Genomic DNA, 15,015 nt, shown 5'->3' with positions numbered 1-15,015 from the left:
CTCCCGAAGCTCATGCATGTTCGGCAGCCGAACTTGAGGTTCGGCGGCCGAACCTGGGTCTTCCTCCAAGGTTATTTTCATACAAAACTCATTTCTTTTCTTGCTTAAAACCATAAAATACATTAAAACATTTTATGAAAACATGATTTTACCCTTCTAGAGGTTTCCGACATCCGAGATTCCACCGGACGGTAGGAATTACGATACCGGAGTCTAGCCAGGTATTACAATAATGGTTTAGTAAGAGAAATGTTGCCGACTATCTGCTGGTGCTTGGATTTCCATATGGTAATTCAATATTCATATTCAGTCATCCAGTTTGTAGTCGAAAATATTAATTTCATTTCATATAAATGATCTGTTTGATATAGTAGTGGCGAAATGGATTGAGCTAACCCGAACTATCGCAACACTTTGTCAGGCTGATGCAACTCAACAATATGAAAACAAATTAGTGGCATAACTGATCACCATATTTATCTTCCTTGTATACAATAATTTAGCAACATCCACTATATCATCAGAGTAGGCCTCCAATATAAATTGCATAGTTAAAATATTTTAAGTAGTTTTAAAATAAAAAAAATTGAATTGGCATGCATTAAAAATAAAAAATAAGGAGGATAAAAGTAATTACCTCTTTGGTGTAATACCCGGCTAGACCCCGGCACCGGAATTCCTGCTTTCCAGTGGAATCTCGGATGTCGGAACTCTCTAGAAGGGTAAAATATATTTTTCTAAAATGTTTTCATGTGTTTTAAGGTTTTAAGTAAGAAAGAAATTGAGTTTTTGAAAGAAAAGTACCAAGGAAGGAAAGCCAGGTTCGGCCGCCGAACCTCATGTTCGGCTGCCGAACATGGTGAAGTTTAGGGAGCACCTTTGGCCCCTGAAGGTGGTCTGACCAGCCACCTATAAAAGGCCCCATGTCCGAAAATGAGCGAGTTTTCTTCTCCATTTTCGGGCAAATGTGAGTCCATACCCTTCCATGGTTAGTTTTGATGTTTTCCTTCAAATCTTTCAAGCTTTTAACAAGCTTTCATCTTGTTTTGAAGTTTTAAGCTCAAAATCGAAGTTGTAAAGCTTGGAGACCTCCGGAACTCGTTTTTCCCAAATCTCCAAGTTGGGTCACGCCTTCTCTCGATCTTCAAGAGGTAAGCGTTGATCCTCACCGTCTTTGATGTTTTAAGCAAGTGTTATGTATGGTTATGGGGTAAAGATGCATGATTAGACTAGTTGTAAAATGTTAGGGTTTATGTGAGTTAAATGATAAAATGTATGTTTATTGTATGCTAAATGTTGATGTGGTTGGGGTATAGGCTAGTTTTAAGCCTCTAAATGCTTATGAATGTGTTTATGCATTTTTTGCATGAGTTGGTTTGAGTTGTGAGGTTTGGTTGGCTGAATGTGTGTGAGAGGCTTGAGTTCTGCCATTCTGGAAGAACTCAGGTTCGGCTGCCGAAACCATGTTCGGCCGTCGAACCTGCCTGTGGAGGTGGTTTGGCCGCCTAAACTTGCCCCCGAAAGTTTGGACTTTCGGCTCTGGAGGAGAGTTTCGGCCGCCGAACCTACCGCCGAAGGTTGGTGACTTTCGGCTCTGGACAGACTTTCGGCCGCCGAACCCTGCCCCCGAAAGTGCCTGACTTTAGGTTTTGGAGGGACTTTCGGCCACCGAACCTGCCACCGAAAGTGCCCTGTTCAGCCTTCCTTTGCATGTTTTCTATGATTATTTTATAATGTTTTAGGGAGTTTTTGGGGAAATGTTTAGAGTCATGTTAGAGTTTGTTTGGCCCTCATTTGAGTCCACCTGTGTAGGTTCGAACCCGAGGAACCGAGGACCCCAGCAGTAAGATAGCTGCTTCAGAGTCTGTTCAGAGTCAGCCTGAGGTGAGTAGAATGGATCTTTATGTTTCAAAGCAAATAAATTTTGAGCATGTTCATGCATCACAAATGCCATGATATATATATACTAGGTTGTTTGCATTAGAATTCACGAATATGTTGCATTGCATACTATGATGTTGATGTGGATGGATGTTGGATGACCCATTAGTCCTCGATATGATATGATGACGATGATACGGTACGAAAGTCCAGTGAGGCCCATTCTACGCCCCTGGCACAGAGTAAGAGAAAGACCAGTGAGGCCCATTCTACGCCCCTGGCACATTGGAATGTTATGTTATGTTATGTTAAGAGAAAGACCAGCGAGGCCCATTCTACACCCCTGGCACCATTGGAATGTGTAGAGGGCTATTGGTGACAAGTCCATCCTTGATGTGATTTGTTTGTGATGTGATGCATTTCATGAAAGCATAGATTTTAATATATTGTTTTACTATTCTGCTCACTGGGCTCTAGTAGCTCACCCCTTTCCCTTAATCCTCCAGGCTTGCAGGTTCAGAATAGATCGGGAGGTCAGCAAGAGTAGAGGCATAGTTTATGTAATAGTTTAGTTGTGGACATGAAAGATAATGTAATGTAATGAAATGTAATGTATGATATTGTACAGATTTGTATTGAGGATTAGTATTGTGCTTGACCCTAGAGTTATGATTAATCCCTTTTGATACATGATCAATATGAAATATTTTTATTAATGTGTTGAGAAATGTAAACCAAGCTTGATTAATGTAATGTTGACCCAACTAGAGCATTTGATGAGGGCTCTAGTATGGGAGTTTTATGTATCAAGTTTCAGTGCATGCTCAGGTCGAGCTTGGTATTTGGAAAGTTTAAAGTTTTTATGTAAATATATAATCATGTATGGGATTTATCAGGTATAACAGGTTGTATGTTAGGCTTGCTACGGGTCCCGGCGACCTTAAGTCGATCTGGATCCTAGTGCCGGTAGCGGTCTGATTTCGGGTCGTTACATTTGGCTTCTATCTGATCAAGTTGAAACTCAAGTTGCACTAGCACATACGTTGTAACTTCGATAATTATTCTAGTATTATTCCACCTATACAGTAAATTTTATATAATTAATAACATGATTTTGGTTATGATAACAGTTGTATGTTGCCAAAGATATATCAAATTAGGGTAACAGTCTATCGATGTATCTAACACTGGATCTACTTGGGCGATATTTGGTGCTATTGTTTTTATTCTGTCTCATGCCCAAATTTGCAATATGTGCAGTGTGTCGCCCATTTGTTGGACCCGTGGTAATGTGGCCTTGCATAGCTCCTTATATAGCTAAGTAAGGTATGCTACACTCCAACTGTATTGATTACATCTATTTAAATTTGTTAAAGGTGCAAAAATATTAGATTGACCCTGTGTGCAGATCTATCTACAAATAGTAATCCATCAATTAGCCTTAATATGAATGTCCTAGCATACCTCTGAATAGTAACATCATTGGCATAAGTTGGAATGTGGTCTAAGTTATCCCTCAACCAGCTAAGTGCAATTGAATTGCTCTTCATTACTTCTCGATCTGGGACAATCCCAAGCAAATTGTGACACAACATCTGCTAAGGCTGGCATGTGGTGTAATACCCGGCTTGAGTTCGGCATCGGAATTCCTATAGTTCGGTGGAATTTCGGGTGTCGAAACCCTCGAGAAGGGTAAGACATATGGTTTCATGTGTTTTTAAGAGTTTGAAATGTGTTTAAGTGTTAAAAGGAAAAGGAGTTTTGAAAGAAAAGCAACAAGGGAGAAATGCAAAGGTTCGGCCGCCGAACATTGCATGGTTTCGGATTCACGTTCGGCTGCCGAAGGTGGTCTGGCCAGCCACCTATAAAAGGGCCAAGGGTCGGTGGAAGGAGGATATTTCTCCTCCACTTGCAGCCAGAGGTGTGTTCAAGCCTCTCCACATTGACTTTCATGTTTTTCATGTTTTTCACCAAATCTTTCAAGGGTTTTAAGTGTTTTGGTGTGTTTTGAAGGTTTTGAGTAAAAATAGCACGGTGCTTTGGAAGAGATTTCTTCATATCTCCACGTTAGGATCACTTGATCTCTTGTTTGGAAGAGGTAAGTCAAGATCCAGAACCTCTTTTACTGATTTTTGAAGGTTTTATGGGAGTTGTATGGATAGTATGCATGAATAGGGTTTTGGTTGAGGTTTTGCATTTTAGCATGTGTAAGTGTTGTTTGATGTGTTGTTTTGGGTTATAAGGGAGTTTGAGGCCTTTTTATGCCTATTTTATGGTATGTGCTAGTTGGGAGTAGTTGATATGCATGTTGGGTAAGTTTTGGGGTAAGTTGCATGAAACAGAGCAGGGTTCTGCCCAGCGGGCAAAACCAGGTTCGGCCGCCGAACCCCTTGTGGAGGCAATTTCGGCTGCCAAAGCTTGCCCCCGAAACTTGGGACTTTCGTCTCTAGAGGCAAGGTTCGACCGCCGAACGTGCCGCCGAAGGTTGAGTTTCGTCTCTGGATGAGACTTTCGGCTGCCGAAGGTGCCGCCGAACATGCATGAGTTTCGTCTCTGGAGAGGGGTTTCGGCCGCCGAACATGCCGCCGAAAGTGCCTTGTCCAGCTTTCTTTTGCATGTTTTATGTGATTGTTTGGGGATCTTGTAGAGGGTTTTTGGGGAGTTTCTTAGAGATGTTCTTGAGTTCGTTTGGTCCCTCATTTGAGTCCACCTGTGTAGGAACGGACCAGAGGAATCAGGGAAGTCAGCAGTGAGCACAAGTTCAGAACCTACAGAAGTAGTTTAGAGTCAGCCAGAGGTGAGTGGAACTTCTCTTTTCAAAACTAAACTGCTTTGAGCATATATCATGCATCATAATGAGTCTAGTAGGATGCTTGCATTAGTTTCACGAATATGCTGCATTGCATATACGATGCGTATGAGGCTGTGGATAGACCAAGGTGACTCCAATAGCCCAAGCTCTGTTATAAGACCTGGCCGGGCCAGGCAGCCATCTGTAGGTAAGACCTGACTAGAGCAGGCAGCAGAGATAGTAAGACCTGGCTGGGCCAGGCAGGCAGAGTTGATAAGACCTGGCTGGGCCAGGCAGATTGAGGTTGTAAGACCTGGCTAGGCCAGACATCCTTTTAGTATTGGGATTTTTGGTGGTCATGTCTATCCCTGAGATGATGTGCTGTTGTGCATGCCATGAGATCATGCTTTTCAGATTATGTTTTATAGTTCTGCTCATTGGGCTTGTATAGCTCATCCCTCTCCCCTAATCCCAGTTGTGCAGGTTCAGAGTTCAGAAAGGAGTCCAGCAGAGTGTAGAAGAAGAAGAGTTATGTAATAGCTAGTGTGGACATGTAATTGTAAAGAGATGTACAGTGTATAGACGTGTGCTTGACTTAGAAGAGTTGTAATCCCTTGTTGTAGACACATGATCAGTTTATGTATGTTTCTTTTAGTGTTAATGAATATGAGAAAACCAGGCTTAACATTATGAGTTGATAGACCAGAAAGAGTGCATGCACAGGTGAAGCCCTGGAGTACAGAAAAGTTTTATGTGTTGACAGAAAATGTATGATCATGTATGGGATTTCACAGGTACACAGACAGTATAGCAGGCTTACTACGGGTCCCGGCGACCTTAAGTCGATCTGGATCCTAGTGCCGGTAGCAGTTCGGTTTTCGGGCTGTTACAGATTGGTATCAGAGCCCTAAGTTCACATGATCGGACCTATAGAGATAGAGTTGGGCTCATAGAGGTTTAGTGGGTCAAGCACAATAGGAAAACATGTCCACTAGGATAGGATGTTCATCCTGTCTATCTGATGCTGTGAATTGCCAGTATGTATGCATGTGCCTTATATGATGTGTGATGTGCGCTAATGTGATCTGTTATGTGTTGTTTTCCAGAGAGAGAGTGAAGATGCGAGGAACTCCTTGATCCGCGAGATTGACTGGAGTCCCACCTGAAAGTGAGGGTACAGCTGCTCGTCCTCCTGCATTGCCAAGGGCAAGGACTCACAGGTCAAGCAGGGAGGGAACGTCAAGAGATCCAAGAAGGTCTTCTGACGAGAGCAGAAGAGGAGTAGGCAGAGGGGAAAGAGCAGAAGAAGAGAGAGTGGCAAGGGAGGAGGCTCAGAGTAGAGATGAAAGTATGGGTATAGGAAGGTCAGAAGAAGGTATGGGGGAGTCCCAGGGAGGCGTACAGGCCTCGGGGTTTGGCTATCCACCCTTTCAACAGGGCCCAGGGTATCCGATGGGAGGCACGTCGGATTACTCCAGCTTTGCCCCATATCCACCCTACATGCCATATATGCCCTATCCTTCCTTCTATCCACCATATCATATGTATCCACCCCCACCTTTTCATCCAAGTTCAGCATCGCCTGAATCCAGACACACAGTACCTCCACCACCACCTGAACCAGTAGCCCCTGTTGTTGAAGCACAACCCAGTTCGTCAGGGGGAAGTAAGGTGAAGATGACGGAGTACTTAAAGTTGGATGCTCCTAAATTCAACACGGGAGATGATCCCTTTGAGTATCTCAGTGCAGTCAGAATGATATCAAGTGAGTTGGGAGCAGATGATAGTAGAGCCATTGAGATGGCAGGGTTCACGTTGAAATGCAAGAAAGCCAGACAGTGGTTCAAGAACTATGTGGACCCCAGAAGAGACAGCATGACATGGGAAGAGTTCGCCAATGAGTTTGCTGGGTGGGCTTTTCCTGACAGTTCTAGGGAGCTAAAGGTTGTGGAGTTCGAACAGTTGAGACAGACGGAGGAGATGAGTGTTGATGAGTATACCGATAAGTTCCTGGAATTGTTACCATACGTGGGTCAGGCGTATGATACGGATCAAAAGAAGGCAAAGAGATATGCCACGAGGTTACATCCCAGGTATTTCTCCTTGATCCTCCATGCAGAGAAAGAGAGTTTCCACTCGATTGTGGATGCTGCTAGAAAGATGGAGGCCAGTGCCATTAGTCAGGGAGTAGTCAAGCAATCAAAGGCACAGTCTTCTGGTGCTAAACCAGGTTCCTCCTCACAGAGTATGGCAAGTGCGAGCAAGAAGAGATGGGATAAATTCAGAGGAAAGAGAGGCAAGTTCTGGAGCAGGATTAAGTCGGGTCTGGGAATGAGTAGCGGCTCCAGCTCTGGCACAGAGATTCCAGTTTGCAATAGGTGTGGGAGACCGCACAAAGGAGCTTGTTTGTTGGGATCTATAGCCTGCTATAGATGTGGGCAGGAGGGACATTATGCACGGGAATGTCCTCAGGCGATTTTGGTTGCACCATCTCAGCAGATGACCTCAGGCAGTGTTGTACAGTCAGCAGCTTCAGCCCGACCACCAAGCAGTGGCAGAGGTAGAGGAAGAGGGGCAGCCTCTTCATCAGGGATGGGTTCCCGAGGTGCAGGTCCGTCAGCTCCAGCATGGATTTTCACCATGACTCAGCAGGAGGCAGACACTTCGAACACAGTGGTGTCAGGTAATCTCTTCATTAGGTGTTCAGAGGTGTATGCTTTGATGGACCCCGGTGCTTCTCACTCTTTCATTTCTTCTAGAGCCGCAGAGAGATTTGGGTTGATCGTATCCGAGTTAGCGTGTCCTCTCTGGGTCAGTGGACCTAGATGTGACCCATCATTGGCAGAGTCAGTCTGTCAGTTCAGTCCAGTGTTTATAGAGGATAGATGCCTTCCAGCTGACCTTGTGGTTCTAGAGTTGACAGATTTTGATGTCATTCTAGGGATGGATTGGTTATCTACCTATAGTGCTACCTTGCACTGCAGGGACAAGGTAGTGAGTCTTAGAGACCAGGATGGGTCAGAGTGTGTCTTCAGAGGAGACAGGAGAGGGACACCTAGGGGTTTGATCTCAGCCCTTCAGGCTCGTAGGATGTTGAGGAAGGGTTGTCAGGGGTTCCTAGCTTATGTGAGAGAGCTAGACAATCGGGTTAGGGAACCGTCCTCAGTACCAGTTGTTCGAGACTTCCTAGATGTGTTTCCTGAAGAGCTTCCAGGACTACCACCTGATAGTGAAATAGAGTTCGAGATAGAATTGATGCCTGGTTCCAGACCGATCTCTATTCCTCCTTACAGGATGGCACCAGCAGAGCTGAAAGAGTTGAAAGAGCAGTTACAGGATTTGGTAGCTAAGGGTTTCATCCGCCCGAGTACCTCACCCTGGGGTGCTCCAGTCTTATTTGTCAGAAAGAAGGATGGACCTCTTAGACTTTGTGTCGACTATAGACAGTTGAACAAAGTCACTATCAAGAACAAGTATCCTTTACCCAAGATCGATGATCTATTCGACCAGCTGGCAGGAGCAGGTTGTTTTTCTAAAATAGATCTCAGATCCGGATACCACCAGTTGAAGATCAGGGAAGGAGATGTATCCAAGACTGCTTTCAGGACCAGATATGGGCATTATGAGTTCCTAGTGATGCCGTTCGGGTTGACTAACGCCCCTGCAGCATTTATGGATCTTATGAACAGGGTTTTCAGGGAGTACTTGGATCGTTTTGTGATCGTCTTTATAGATGATATCTTGGTATACTCCAGGAATGCAGAGGAGCATGCCCAGCATCTGAGGATCGTGTTGCAAACCTTGAGAGAGCATGGCTTGTATGCCAAGTTCTCCAAGTGCGAGTTCTGGCTAAGGAGCATTGCCTTTTTGGGACATGTAGTATCAGAGGAAGGAATAGCAGTAGATCCCAAGAAGGTAGAGGCAGTAGCCAATTGGCCTACACCCACGACTATGACAGAGATCAAGAGTTTTCTGGGTTTGGCAGGCTACTATCGGAGGTTCGTGCAGGACTTTTCGAAGATAGCTGCTCCTATGACCAGACTGACCAGGAAGAATCAGAAGTTCGTATGGTCAGAGGATTGTGATGAGAGTTTTGAAGCGTTGAAGAGACGGTTGACTTCAGCACTGGTGTTAGCTCTGCCGATCAGTGATGAAGATTTCACAGTGTTCTGTGATGCATCCCGAGTGGGATTAGGTTGTGTGTTAATGCAGAATGACAAAGTGATAGCTTATGCTTCTAGACAGCTGAAGAAGCACGAGCTGAACTATCCGACACACGATCTTGAGATGGCAGCTGTTATCTTTGCACTTAAGATGTGGAGGCATTACCTCTATGGGGTAAAGTGTGAGATCTATACGGATCATAAGAGCCTGCAGCACATCTTGAGTCAGAGAGAGTTAAACTTGAGGCAGAGACGGTGGGTAGAATTACTCAGTGATTACGATTGCAAGATCCAGTATCATCCGGGTAAGGCTAATGTTGTAGCTGATGCCTTAAGCCGGAAGTCACTTGGCAGTTTATCCCACATTGTAGGAGAGAGAAGACCGGTGGTGAAGGATTTTTACAGACTCATGGATGAAGGGCTGCAGTTGCAGTTATCTGGTACAGGTGCTTTGATTGCACAGATGAGAGTTACACCAGTGTTTCTAGAGCAAGTGGCTCTGAAACAGCACGAAGACCCTGAGTTAGTGAAGATTGCCAGGACTGTTCAGTCGGGCAACAGTGCAGAGTTCAGATTTGATAGTGAGGGGATTCTTCGGCACGGTAAGAGATTATGTGTACCAGATGACAGCAGTTTAAAGGAAGACATTATGAGAGAAGCTCATAATGCGAGGTATAACATTCACCCTGGAGCCACCAAGATGTATCAAGATCTGAGAAGAGTGTATTGGTGGCCAGCGATGACGAGGGAAGTGGCACAGTTCGTGTCAGCCTGCGAAACATGTCAAAGGGTGAAGCTAGAACACCAAAAGCCGGCTGGAATGCTTAACCCACTGCCGATTCCATAATGGAAATGGGAAAACATTGCTATGGATTTTGTAGTGGGGTTACCGGCGACGTCCAACAGGCTAGACTCCATATGGGTGATTGTGGACAGACTGACGAAATCTGCTCACTTTATTCCAGTCAGGAGCAACTATTCTGTGGACAAGTTAGCGCAGGTCTATGTAGAAGAGATAGTCAAGCTGCATGGAGTTCCAGTATCGATAGTATCAGATAGAGGACCGCAGTTCACCTCTAGGTTTTGGCAGAGTCTGTAAACTGCTATGGGTACGAGGTTGGATTTCAGCACTGCTTTCCATCCACAGACAGACGGTCAGTCAGAAAGGACCATCCAGACCATAGAAGATATGCTAAGAATGTGTGTGTTAGACTTTGGCGGTTCTTGGAGGCAGCATCTACCTCTGGTGGAGTTTGCCTACAACAACAGCCATCATGCTAGCATAGGGATGGCTCCTTATGAAGCTCTGTATGGGAGGAAGTGCAGAACACCTGTTTGCTGGGAAGAGGTAGGAGAGAAGGCGCTTGCAGGGCCAGAGTTAGTTGAGATTACTAGCAAGTTGGTGCCTGTGATCAGAGAAAGGATCAGAACAGCTGTAAGCAGGCAGAAAAGCTATGCAGACATCCGTAGGAAGCAGATAGAGTTCCAGGAGGGGGATATGGTATTGCTAAAGGTGTCTCCAATGAAGGGAGTGGTTCGCTTTGGAAAGAAGGGTAAATTAGCTCCACGGTACATAGGTCCCTTTGAGATCGTGCAGAAGATTGGGAATGTGTCGTATAAGCTGGATTTACCTGCTTCGATGGAAAGAATTCACCCGGTATTCCATGTTTCTATGTTGAGGAAATTTGTGTTAGATCCAGAGAAGGTTCTCAGTGACCCTGATGTAGAGATCCTTGGAGATCTCACATATGTAGAGCAGCCAGTACGGATCTTGGACACCCAGATCAGAAAGTTGCGGAACAAGGAGATACCAATGGTGAAAGTCCTGTGGAACCACCACAACCTCGAAGAGTGCACCTGGGAGACACGGGGGTCCATGCTCCAGCAATACCCATATCTGTTTTGAGGTTAGTTAGTTAGTTAGTTTTCCCCTTTTCTTTGTGTATATGTGTTTGTTTGTTTAAGGACCATTCGGGGACGAATGTTCTTAAGGGGGGGAGAATGTAATACCCGGCTTGAGTCCGGCATCGGAATTCCTGTAGTTCGGTGGAATTTCGGGTGTCGGAACCCTCGAGAAGGGTAAGACATATGGTTTCATGTGTTTTTAAGAGTTTGAAATGTGTTTAAGTGTTAAAACGAAAAGGAGTTTTGAAAGAAAAGCAACAAGGGAGAAATGCAAAGGTTCGGCCGCCGAACATTGCATGGTTTCGAATTCACGTTCGGCTGCCGAAGGTGGTCTGGCCAGCCACCTATAAAAGGGCCAAGGGTCGGTGGAAGGAGGATATTTCTCCTCCACTTGCAGCCAAAGGTGTGTTCAAGCCTCTCCACGTTGACTTTCATGTTTTTCATGTTTTTCACCAAATCTTTCAAGGGTTTTAAGTGTTTTGGTGTGTTTTGAAGGTTTTGAGCAAAAATAGCAAGGTTGGACGTTTGGAGCTTTGGAAGAGATTTCTTCATATCTCCACGTTAGGATCACTTGATCTCTTGTTTGGAAGAGGTAAGTCAAGATCCAGAACCTCTTTTACTGATTTTTGAAGGTTTTATGGGAGTTGTATGGATAGTATGCATGAATAGGGTTTTGGTTGAGGTTTTGCATTTTAGCATGTGTAAGTGTTGTTTGATGTGTTGTTTTGGGTTATAAGGGAGTTTGAGGCCTTTTTATGCCTATTTTATGGTATGTGCTAGTTGGGAGTAGTTGATATGCATGTTGGGTAAGTTTTGGGGTAAGTTGCATGAAACAGAGCAGGGTTCTGCCCAGCGGGCAAAACCAGGTTCGACCGCCGAAGGAAGGTTCGGCTGCCGAACCCCTTGTGGAGGCAGTTTTGGTTGCCAAAGCTTGCCCCCGAAACTTGGGACTTTTGTCTCTGGAGGCAAGGTTCGGCCGCCGAACGTGCCGCCGAAGGTTGAGTTTCGTCTCTGGACGAGACTTTCGGCTGCCGAAGGTGCCGCCGAACATGCATGAGTTTCGTCTCTGGAGAGGGGTTTCGGCCGCCGAACATGCCGCCGAAAGTGCCCTGTCTAGCTTTCTTTTGCATGTTTTATGTGATTGTTTGGGGATCTTGTAGAGGGTTTTTGAGGAGTTTCTTAGAGATGTTGTTGAGTTCGTTTGGTCCCTCATTTGAGTCCACCTGTGTAGGAACGGACCAGAGGAATCAGGGAAGTCAGCAGTGAGCACAAGTTCAAAACCTGCAGAAGTAGTTTAGAGTCAGCCAGAGGTGAGTGGAACTTCTCTTTTCAGAACTAAACTGCTTTGAGCATATATCATGCATCATAATGAGTCTAGTAGGATGCTTGCATTAGTTTCACGAATATGCTGCATTGCATATACGATGCGTATGAGGCTGTGGATAGACCAAGGCGACTCCAATAGCCCAAGCTCTGTTATAAGACCTGGCCGGGCCAGGCAGCCATCTGTAGGTAAGACCTGACTAGAGCAGGCAGCAGAGATAGTAAGACCTGGCTGGGCCAGGCAGGCAGAGTTGATAAGACCTGGCTGGGCCAGGCAGATTGAGGTTGTAAGACCTGGCTAGGCCAGGCATCCTTTTAGTATTGGGATTTTTGGTGGTCATGTCTATCCCTGAGATGATGTGTTGTTGTGCATGCCATGAGATCATGCTTTTCAGATTATGTTTTATAGTTCTGCTCATTGGGCTTGTATAGCTCATCCCTCTCCCCTAATCCCAGTTGTGCAGGTTCAGAGTTCAGAAAGGAGTCCAGCAGAGTGTAGAAGAAGAAGAGTTATGTAATAGCTAGTGTGGACATGTACTTGGAAAGAGATGTACAGTGTATAGACGTGTGCTTGACTTAGAAGAGTTGTAATCCCTTGTTGTAGACACATGATCAGTTTATGTATGTTTCTTTTAGTGTTAATGAATATGAGAAAACCAGGCTTAACATTATGAGTTGATAGACCAGAAAGAGTGCATGCACAGGTGAAGCCCTGGAGTACAGAAAAGTTTTATGTTTTGACAGAAAATGTATGATCATGTATGGGATTTCACAGGTACACAGACAGTATAGCAGGCTTACTACGGGCCCCGGCGACCTTAACTAGATCTGGATCCTAGTGCCGATAGCAGTTCGGTTTCCGGGCTATTACATGTGGACCCAGTAATAGAGGTGCCATCAATAGGTTATTCAGATGTCAATCCCATATCCTGCAATGTAATAGTACACGCTCCATGAGGCATCATGAAAGTATGGTCTCTGGTCTCAATCTCTCAACCAAATTTATAATAAGGTGGTGATCTAATTGGAAGAAAATTAGTCGAATTGCTCCATAAAATCCACTAGCACAGAGATATGGGATGAGTTTGTCATCGATAACATGACCATTCAATTACTCCAGCAGATCATCGACATGTAATCACATTAGTATCTTGTGATTTATTCCACACCATTTGGGACCTATGAGAATGCTATAAACGTAGCAATGAAGTGTCATCTGGTCCTAGATGGATGAAATCTCTACTGTCATATGGGATGAAATCTCTGCTGTCATGTGGGCCCTTCATTACTGAATGTAATATATTAGGTCATTACAATGCCATTAGATCACATATATATTGCAAGTAATAAGTAACAACATAAAAAATCTATGTGTGTTAATATGCCATTTATTACTTATGGTGCAAGAGATAAAGACATAACAAGATGAAAATTCATTGTGAAGTCACATTGCGTTTATTAATTTTGTTCCAAGTGATAAAGACATAAGAAGATTACAATTCATTGTGAAGTCACCTGCCAACTATGGTGATAGTGATAAAGTCATAACGTTATTACAAATCACTGTGAAATCACTGATCAGACATAGACTGGCGATACTGTAACGGGAGAGGTACTGGATCCTCATCCCTAACATCTCGTGCTGCTTACACTTGATTGCGTCTACGACCTTGAGTATGACCGCGGATCTTACCTCTAACAGCTTGTGAAACTAACTTTGGAATATGTAGGTCATCACGGTCATCTATGCTAGGAGGTATAGCTGGTGTTGTAATACCCGGCTAGACTCTGGTATCGGAATTCTTACCATCCGGTGGAATCTCGGATGTCAGAGACCTCTAGAAGGGTAAAACAATGTTTTTATAAAATGTTTTAATGTGTTTTATGTTTTAAGCATGAAAGAAAATGAGTTTTTGCATGAAAATAACCTTGGAGGAAAACCCAGGTTCGGCCGCCGAACATGCAGGCATTTCGAGTGTGCCTTAGGCCCCCGAAGGCATAAGTGAGGGAAGTCCAGGTTCGGCCACCGAACATGGCATGCATGCGGAGGCACGTTCGGCCCCTGAACGTGGCCTGGCCAGCCACTATAAAAGGGTCCTTTAGCCGAAATGGGCGAGCTTTTCTCCCCATTTTCGGCCAAGGTGAGCTCTCCGCCATCCCTCACCAATCTTTGAGTTCTTCCTTCAAATCTTTCACGATTTTCACAAGTTTTTGCTTTGTTTTGAAGATTTTCAAGTTTTGAGCAAGTTTTGAGCTTGGAGACCCAAGGAAGTTGAAAATCTCCCATCTCCAAGATTAGGTCGTCTCTCTCTCGATCTTCAAGAGGTAAGAGCCGATCTTAAGCTCATTGCATGTTTTAAGTAAGTTTTATGAAGATCTATGGGGTAGAATGCATGTTTAGCTTATAGTTAGGTTTATGAGTTTATGTTGTGTTTTTGAGCAATGTGGCTTGCCAATGCATGTTTGATGTGTTGTAGATGGGGCTTAGGATGGTTTGAAGCCCCTAGGAGCTGGTATGATTGTGTATATGTGTTGTAGAATAGGTTTATGCATGTTTGGAAAGTTTTGGAGGCGTATATGCATAGGAGAGCTGAGTTTCTGCCACTAAGGGAGAAACCAGGTTCGGCAGCCGAAGGAACTTTCGGCAGCCGAACATGCTTGTGGAAGCAGCCTTCGGCTGCCGAAGCTTGCCCCCGAAAGAGGACTTTCGCCTCTGTCTGGGAGTTTCGGCCGCCGAAAGTGCCGCCGAACATGCATGAGTTTTGTCTCTGTCTGGGAGTTTCGGCCGCCGAAGGTGCCGCCGAACCTGCCTAACTTTCGGCTTTGGAGGGACTTTCGGCCGCCGAACCTGCCGCCGAAAGTGCCCTGTCCAGCCCTCTTTTGCATGATTTTCTATGATCGTTTCATGATGTTCTAGGGGGTTTTGGGGGATGTTTTTAGAGTTATGTTCTA

This window comes from Manihot esculenta, chromosome 11 (genome assembly GCF_001659605.2).
Source record: "Manihot esculenta cultivar AM560-2 chromosome 11, M.esculenta_v8, whole genome shotgun sequence".
Taxonomy (NCBI): domain Eukaryota; kingdom Viridiplantae; phylum Streptophyta; class Magnoliopsida; order Malpighiales; family Euphorbiaceae; genus Manihot; species Manihot esculenta.
The sequence above is the reverse complement of the archived record's forward strand: the minus strand, read 5'-3'. Positions refer to the sequence as shown.